Source organism: Nelumbo nucifera, chromosome 3 (genome assembly GCF_055504915.1).
Source record: "Nelumbo nucifera cultivar China Antique chromosome 3, China Antique-T2T, whole genome shotgun sequence".
NCBI lineage: Eukaryota > Viridiplantae > Streptophyta > Magnoliopsida > Proteales > Nelumbonaceae > Nelumbo > Nelumbo nucifera.
In genome coordinates, this window is record NC_142651.1 from 25912606 (window position 1) to 25922579 (window position 9974).

Here is a 9974-nt window from a genome sequence, read left to right on the forward strand (position 1 = left end):
ACAGAGAGGTTGAAACAAGAAGAATAAGAAGAAGAAGAAGAAGAAGAAGAAGAAGAAGAAGAAGAGGAGGAGGAGGAGGAGGAGGAGGAGGAGGAGAAAGAGAGTGGGAGAGGTAGGAGATGAAGGGGGTAGTCGTCGCCTCTGTTCGTCTCAAGCGAAGGAGGAAGGTGGACAATGCCATTTCGGTACCCTTTTACACTTTCCAATCCCATCCGAATAAAACCAAACAATAGAAAGTTAAATTTTTACACTTTCCTATCCCATCTTTTCCCATCCCACATAAATCTTCCCACAAACAAAACGGAGCCTTATTGTTGAAATACTGACCAGATCCACTCCAGCTCTTACTAGGACAATGGTAGAGACTATTTGGCCTGAGTGTAGACTGGATGATCAAGTGATAAAATCCTTGATCAGTGAGACACTTGTCTCAATCTGGAGGTGTTCGGTTCCTTTATAATGTTCCTATTGACATTAAATGTATAAGAGAAGGTAACTTATCTTGAATGTATGAAAAAAGGGCTCTGCCAGAAAAGGCAACAAAAGTCGAAGCTCATCTCGGATTTGCTGGTGTAAAAAGAGATTTAAAACATTAAAAGACAGAATGATATAAAATAGGGGCTCTATTTGGAAAAAGTGTAAATACAAACATGTTTAGTTCATAAAAATACAAAGTTTGTTAAATTGATAAATCCTTACTCTTGTCAAACATCTGTTTAGTTGTAATGGATAAAAACATGAATTTCCATACTGAAATCCAACTTTTTTACATTGATTAATTTTGAGTGAAAAAATTTGCATCTATTTTTTGAATGCAAACTTTGATCTTATTTTGAATGCAAACATGTCTTTGAATGCATTGTTGTTGTTATTTTCAATATAAAAATACGTTTTTAGCAAATACCTACAAAATTAAACCAAAGTGCATATATGCATCTAACCAGCATTTGCTCTCTTCCCAAGCCTAAGAAACCTTCTATGGCATATGAGCAAATGCTGGTTGGAGGAAAAGGATTATCAAAAAGGTCATTAATTTTAAGATAACTATCAATAAATCTATTGATGGCGGCTTAATTGGTAGGTTCTTAGGCTATTTGTGGCAGACTTGGGAGCAAATCCGGTTGCCACCAGGATTGGGGGTTATGGATTTAGAGCAATGTTTTCAAAATCAAACCAGACTGGATGGTTGGATTGGAAAAATTGGGAACCAGTCACATGACCGGTCTGTTTTAGCTCAGAACCTCTTTTTGGCCAAAAATCATTGATTTAGTTAACGAACCATTGACTTGGGCAGTTGAACCGTCGATCCGTCGACCCGGACAACAGTTTTTGGCCATTTTTTACTTTATTATTATTATTTTTTTATTCTTTTTGTTAAAATGCATCATCTGTTCAGTTTAAACGGTCAGACCGTTTGACCCGAAAACCAAACCCCATAACAGTTCCCTATCCAATTCGATTTTAAAAACCTTAGTTTAGAGGACAAGCTATCCTCTATTGTGAGTTTAGATTTTCCTCTTCACAAAATTAGTTTTTACAGCCCTTTCAGCTGCACATCAGAAATACCTCCCTACTTGTATATATGTTTATATTCATGGGAAGATGTTTCCAATCCACAGCTACAAGGACTGTGAGAAGGGTACAGGAAATCCAAATTCCCATTATGTGCCTCCATGAAAAAAAAAAGAACTATCAATATGCAAAAGCTTAGATTATGAAAAAAAAAACAACTATCAATATGCAAAAGCTCAGATTATGAGATAAATCCTAGAAAGGTACATCGATTAACATTAAAACTGTTTTATAATTATAAAGAAGGAAACCCCACAAGCAGTGGATAGGAGACTCAATTTAGTACTTCACTTTCAAAAACCTTTATCAGATTTGACTGGAAATAAGGAAGTACAAATCTTTTTTTATAGGATTATTTTAGGCTCAAAAGTGAAATATAAACAAATAAGAAATATATTTTAATTGTTCATGTGAAGTGTGAACATAGAAATATAGACGTACATTTAATTAGAAACACTGGATGGACCAAAAACAAGTTGATTCAACTCTTTATGTCATAGGTCCTCTTCTTGAATGCATTAAAGGCAAGGTTTAAAGTATTAACATCACACACACTTAATACAGCCGTAGTATATCCATTTAATGTTTTCAAAACTAAATCGAATCCGATGGTTGGACTGGAAAAGCTGGGAATTAATCACTTGATTCGTTCTATTTCACCTAAAATTGGTTTTTGGCTAAAAATTGTTGATTTGAGCAGTGAACTGCCGATCCATGTGATCAAACCATTGATTTGAACAATAGTTTTTTACCATTTTTTGTGTTTTTTACTATTTTTTTTTTGTAAGAATAAGCCATTCGTTCGGACCAGATGATAGGACTATTTGACCTGGGAACTGGTCCTCAGAATGGTTCTCTGTCTGGTCCAGTTTTAAAAACCTTGTATCCATTCCTACAATGACTACAGATGAAATGGGGTTAATGCTCATTTATTTCATATTGATTGAAGATTCAGATTAAACCGGATGGTTGAACCATAGGAACCGATGGTCTTTCCCAGTTTCAATTAAAAGTTGGCTTTTACGAATTTTTATGGGTTAAACCTTTAGCAAAAAAAAAAAAAAAAGAAAAAAAACAGACAAATTACCTCGGTTAACCGGTTAAATGGATTGATTTTTCATGTCTCGGTTGGTGTTGTCTGAATTGCAAGTGAAAATTTTGACTGTTGACCCGTGGTGAGATTTTCAGTCACAGGACTAATAGCAATTATTTTATTTTCTATTTAAAAATATGAAGACAAGGCAAGTATTAACATTATGAGTCCGTTTGGGAGGGATTTCTTCGTCTGGGTGCATTGTAGATGTTTTTGTTTTCATTAGTTTTTCAAATTGTTACGTTAGGCTCAGTTTGGAAGGAGTATAAATGCAAATACATAGAGCATAAAATCTTATATTTTGTATGCATTTGTACCATACATATTTGCATTTGTATTATTTTCAAATTGAACCTTACCAAAAAAAATGTTATACACAATTAAAAACATATTTTTTAAGAATCAATCTAATTTTAAATCAGATGGTTTTGATTTGTTTATAGAACCGGCAATAAGAAGAACAATTCATCTAGTAGAACACCCTTTTAAAAATAGCTTTATATTTGAGCAATGCTTTAAACATTTGAAAAGCTTAGGTTGGTTTTTCAGAAACTTTCTGCCCCAGAAAACCCTCCCAAACAGTCACTATATTGTATCCCATCTAATTTTCGTACTTCTTGCCTTAAATTTGAGTAGTAATTTAGTCACCATTAAAGTATGGTTACTTTTTAGACAAATTAAATATATCCAATTGGAATCATTTGATTTGGTCTAACCATTATTTAAGTGAGACCAAGGTGAGTCCCAATTTTCCTAACTTGGACAAATGGCAACCTAGGGGCATTTTGTGCCCATTTGGGAGGAGCAGCAACTTCTGGCTTTCTGAGGTGGGTCTTATATGGTCAGGTTCAATGCAGATTTTTGATTTCCATTGCAAAGTTATAAACATTTAAAAGGTAAAAAACCCCATTTTATACACTAATGCCCGCTCGTGAATTGGCATCAATTTCAAGTTGGCACCCACCCCAACTGTACTTTAGGCCTAAAAATTCTGACCCTAGGCTGAACCATCATTCTCCTTAGTTAAAAAGTCCACCTCGAATTCTAAACTTTCCTACTTTTTTTATTAGTTGGCCGGGCTTCTATAGGCCAATAGCCTTATAACTTAGATGGCCATTCAACATCGCTCTCTTAATATAGAGGTGTGGGATCAAGCCCACCTAAGTGTAAGCTCTAGGGCCCCGTTCGCTTTTCGCCTTTTCGGTAAGTTATTTACCCGGGTAAATGCAATTACTTGGGTAAGTTTTTCATGGGAAGCACTTATCCAAATAAGTGCATTTACCCATGTTCTTTTATTTCTTAGGTAAATAGGATAATGACCATTTTAGTCATAAAAACCCATTATTAAAAGGGGCATTTTTGTCCCATTCAAGTGGTAGTAACCTTCCTCCTAAATGGAAAAATTATTTACTCACCTAGGAGATGGGTACCAGGAAAATAAACTTTCCCTGGTCCCCACATTAATCTGAAAAATGAACATGGAATTCTTGGTCAATGAGAACCAAAATCTCATTGACCAACTTTCCCCCCTCTCAAAATACAAAAAAAAGAATGCTCTCTAGGTGATAGGTTAAGTGGATGTCTTTGTGCACTCTGCCCTCCCCACCCCCTAATCTGAATTTGGATTCAGTCTTCGCAGAACTAAGTTCGTAGTCACTAATAACTGTTCATTGGAAATACCTCTTTATGAATGAAGACATACAAATGTAAAAATATTCCATATGTATGGCTGCAAAAAGCTGTAAATACACGGTTTTGTGAAGACTGAATCCATATTCCCTTAATCTCCTGTAATGTATAATATGTAATAGAAGGGCTTATTGAGAAACCAATATGCAGATTTATTAGCAAGTGCTAGGTGTTGTTCCTAATGGGTGAATAGTATATTTTTAAATCCTCCTACCTGGATTAGGCATCGCAATTACATGATGATAATATGTATGGATCTCTTACTTGGAGGATGAGTATGACCTGCTTCCCTTTCATGTAATTAAATATCATCCCTCAGGGACTTTGGTGGTAAGTGGGAAGAATGTGAGTTAGGTATGAATTGGGAAAACGAACAAAAGGTGTCGGACCTCTTTATTCAGTGAGATTTGGCCTTTGGACAATTTTAAAAGGTCTGAAAGCCCTGCTTAACTGATTTCTGTTTCTCGTGTCGCTGGTTGGTGGTGGTGGTGGTGACCAGTGAGATAGAGAGAGAGAGAAAAGTTAATTAAATATTAATTCTTTTTTTTCTATTGTATTTACAGATATTTACATCATTTTTATCAATAATAAAAATAAAATAATTCTTTTTAACGCTACTTATTTTTGTTTAATATTCATGTAGTTGAGGTAGACTTGGATGATGATCAATATATAATATTAAAGATGCATTAGATTGTTTATAAAATTTCTATATTTATTTCAATTTATTGTATTTTTCTCTATTTCTATTTATCATTGTAATAACATAGATTTATGATCTAACCTAGACAATACACAGTTGATCCACTTGACAGGCTCCCAGGCTTCCGTTGGGTTGGATTTGGAAATATTATAAATGGGCTTGGATCCAATCCGTTTCCAATCTGATATGGAGCAGAGAGATGGATTTGTTGCTTAAAAGAAAAGAAAACTATGCTGCCACTGAGACATGGTATCACAAGGTCAAATTAAAACCCCCCCGGCTGAGTTTGAAAAGAGTATAAATGCAAATATGTACAGTATAAATACATATAAAACAATACAAAATACAAGGTTTTGCATTCTATATATTTGCATTTATACTCCTTCCAAACTCAGCCTCCAGAATTTTGATAAATAGCAAGTGATTGATTAGTTGATTGATTATAAGTTTATCTAGTATTATAGTCGAACCCTTGTCTCTAATGTCATTACAAATAGAAGTTCATGTGGCCATCTCACAGTTGTTTCAACCGTTTTCACAATTAGGGGTGAGCATGGGTTGAGTCAGTTTAGTTCATGGAAGAACCTGAAACCTACCTTATCGGTTCCAAGTTTTTCAAACAGGGACCTACCCTGTAAAGGTCGGTTCCAGGGTTGGTTTTAGCCCTGGAGGTTCTGGAGTCGGTTCCAGGATCTACCCGTGGAACTTGTTCTTTCTTTATTTTCCCCCTTAAAAAATGAAATGTTTTCTTTAAAATCTGGATATTCAATAATATAATATATAATTTAAAACTTACATTATCTTAATTGATGAATTTGAGTAATTTAATATGTAGATTGTCATGATATATTAATGTATGGTTCAAAACTTATCACTATAATTTAAATTTGTAAATATTAACTTTTACATTACTTATTATACACATTCAGATCCCGTAAGACCTTAGGTTTATTTGCTTTTCTGATTCTTGGGGCCAAGGTACCCCTTTGTGTAGTTCCCTATATTCGGTTTCAAGCCCATACATGATTAAATCACTATTACACACACATTCAAATATTAAAATGAAAACAAATGATCAAATCACTTAACTAAGTCATGGCCTTTGTAACCATGAGTGGTTGGGTTTAAAATCTTCATATCCTCTAAAGTATTTTGTGATTTATTTTAAAGCAAATTCGATTCCAAGACCAGTTCCACCCAGGCCAACCAAGGCAGTTCATTGAGTTGATTCAGATAGGATAAACCCTTAAACCTTGGAATGGGCCTGAGTGGGGATTGGTTTCAAGAATTTAGAATCAGACCCTACCCTTTAACAAATTGAGTAGGATCAGTTCAAGACCGGTCAGAGGTTAATTACATTTGATTCTAGGTAAAACCTACCTATTTGCTCTACCCCTACTCACAACGTACATAAGATGAAAAATGAGTCGCTACAATGGGCTCCTGGGTGCAATACATGCTGGAGCCACCAAATGGGGAACTACCCAATTGAAATTTTGGGTTTACAAGTTACAACAATGCCTTGGCTTGGGCCTGATAATCTCAACTGAATCTTGAGAAGAGTGTTCTATCGTCTTATAAGATTCAAAGCTGATGTCGTATATTTTCAACTGTCAAATCTGTATTTGCTTCTTACGTTTGATAAGAATACAAAATTACAAATGCAGAACCCAAGTGAATTTGTCTCCGGCTTGTTTTTGCAGGTTTTTGATATTTCCATTCAAAATGGGAGCACAGGTTGCTTTTAATAGAAAACTTTGCTCAAAGTTGGTCAATATAAACAAGATGAATTTCTTGTATCTATTCCTATCACAACAGACACGTACAAAATTTAACCAAGTTTTAATTTGTACTTTTTAACCAAATTTACATCTACATCCATAAGAGTTTTGACATTTTGATAAATATCAAACCCCCTCCCAATTTGATAAATATCACCTCATACGTTACCAGTTGATTGATTTACAAATTTTTCTAGTGTCATAGTAAAATCCTTTAAAAATATCATATATTTAACATTTTATGCATAAAAGTCATAGTCCGGGAATCAGGTTTGATCCAGCCAAGATTTAAAATTTTGATATGATATACCCTGTATTAGGTTATAATATCATATCATTCAGGGGCGGAGCCAAGTATACTGGTGGGGTGGGTCCTTGGCCCCACAAAACATTTTGTTAAATCATTATTTATATAGAATACTAATGGGAGGTTGGGTAAAAATGTAATAAACTGCATCCTTGCCCCCCACCCCCACCCAAACTTGAATTAAAATGTAAAGGATCATACTCTAACTCTCCTCCAACCTCCAAAGCTACAAAAAAAAAATGAAATTGTTTGTTTTTTCCTTTAAAAATATGTAATAGATTCAATCTTTCTCAAACCATGCATTTTTCCCTATACCCTACTTCTTCTGCTCTTTATCTTATTTTCTTGTTCAACTTGGCCCCCTCTAAAGAAAATTCCTGGCTCCGCCACTGATATCAGTAGTTTATTGATAGACATGTTTTAAGGTTTTTTTTTTCAAGAACTTATATTTTTAAATGTTAAATTACATTTATTTTAGTTCCCTTGAAAATATAAAAGTATATATATATGTGTGTGTATTTCCATTCAGCCAAAATACCCGATATGCATAGGCTTGTGCATAAGGTGTATTGATACTTTGAACCTTCGGCCCAAATAGGTTCTGGCCTGGGCTATAGTCCTTATATCATGTTCACCCCTACCACTAGAGGTGCAAGTCAGGTGGCCCGAGTTAACAGTTTACACTGTTTTGGATTCGGACTTTGCATTGGGCCCATTGAAATTTTGACGAAATCCCAACTCTAACAAAAAAATGTTGCACCCCTACATACCACCTAACCCAGTTTCCATCTGAATTATTAGTTGCTCATGTTGGGACTACTCGTGGTTTGCTTGGGTTTGAGATTTAATTGGGTTGGTCCAAAACCCAATAATTTACCGAAGCTATTCAATACTGTTTGTGGGTATTAATGGTCAGGTTGTTTGGTAGTGTTTGTTGTGTATTCTGGTGAATTTGGTTGTTTTTTCCTCAAGCCTGAACCGGAGTACATAAATGTACCGGTTTTGTGTTTGTATCGCAAATAAATGCAACCTTAATGAAATACCAATAAAAAAAAACTAGCATTTTTAGGTCCCACTGTTTTCTGTGAAACTATTTATCCGGGTAAGTACAGTCACCCATGTTCTTTTATTTTCCATGTAAATAAGATAATGACCATTTCAACCATAAAAAATCATTATTGGAAGGAGCAAATTTGTCCCATCAAAGTGATGACAATTTTTCCCCAAGTAGGAGAGTTACCTACCTGAGACAAAGGTATCACTTACCCAGATGAATTTTCCATAGACTCCACATAAATCTGAAATGAAAAAAGAATATATGTATCTCAATCAATAGAAACCAAAATCCCATTAACTCTCTCCACGAGCCCTTAATGAATTGAAGCAACCCCAATACATCCTATCAAACAACGTGAGTTTTTACTTTTTAGAGGGCATATTATCTTTTTTTTTTTCCTTTTTTGGTGCGAAGAGGGCATATTAATTTTGATAAACCCAAATTGCATCCAACGGCTAGTAGTTGTTTCTTTATCAAACACTAGTTAATTTTGATTGCATTAAGGGGTAAAATAATTAAAAATGAAATTTCAAAACAAAAATGATGGAGGTGGAGAGAGGAAAGTGGATAGATGATCAGTTAATTAGTTTTATATTTGGTTGTTCAAAGATAGTTTATAGCCAAAAATATTTGTTCTTAACAAGCATACAATTACTAGATTCTAACAAGTTAATAATAAATATGAAATTCTAAACTTTGACCTTTTTTGCTGCATTAAAAATCGAGCTTTTTAGTAGATAAAATTTTGAGTTTTTTACTCTAAAATGGTTTTAAAACCTGTCTTGGAGGTTCAACTGTTTTCTCCTCTAGTCTAGGTCATGGGGTTAGTAAGGGGCGTTCAAATTCGGTTTATAAATCGGAAATGAAATTGAACCAAAGCAAAATAAGCTAATTTGAGTGGGTTTATTTGATTCTCTATTTGGTTTAAATTAAGGTTTAAAATTTGACACATATCAAGCCTCATCGACTGATACTTATCATATCAGGGGCTTTCTGATACATCCTTACAGAAGGTGTTTTGGAGTCTGAGCTGGTTCAAGGGGTAAAAGGGTCTTAAACCGACCCCTCTGTACCAGTTGCAAAAGAAAAACTTAACAAATAAAAGCGAGCCATGATACAGGCCAATACGTCTCTATTGGTGTATCTACGGCGTATTGGCCTGTATCGATATTTTAAACCTTGGTTTAAATTGATTTGATTCATAAAACCAATTTAATTTGATTTTGGTTTGGTTCATGAAAATGGCCTAATTGAAATGTGAGTTAGGTTTCATTTTAACCAAACCGATTTGAACTGACTGCATGAACACCCTAGTTAGTGTTTCAACCATCTAAGTTAATGTGTCAATTTGTGATGTCATTGAAAATTAAAATAATACAAAAACAAAAAACCCATCAAACAGGTCAGATGGTATGGGTCATTGGTTAACGATTATTTATAATATGACCATATGAGGTCGATCCAAATCGAGTCACGAGATAGGCTGGGTCCATGACAAGTAGAAAACAAGGGTTTAAAATCCGATTTAAAGACCAAACCACTTCGGTGTTTGGTTTTCAGTTAGTGGTTCGATCGTCTGATTTGAATGGGTTAGCCCGAAACATTTAAAATTTTGAAAAAAAAAATCATTTATTCGGTTAAATGGCCATTTAGTGGTTCAATTGTTAGTATTAACAGTTCTCTGACCAAATCAATAATTTTTTTTAATAAAAAATTATTCAAGTGTAAAACATAGGTAGTTACCTAACTGGTTTCGGGGCCAAGCAGTCTGA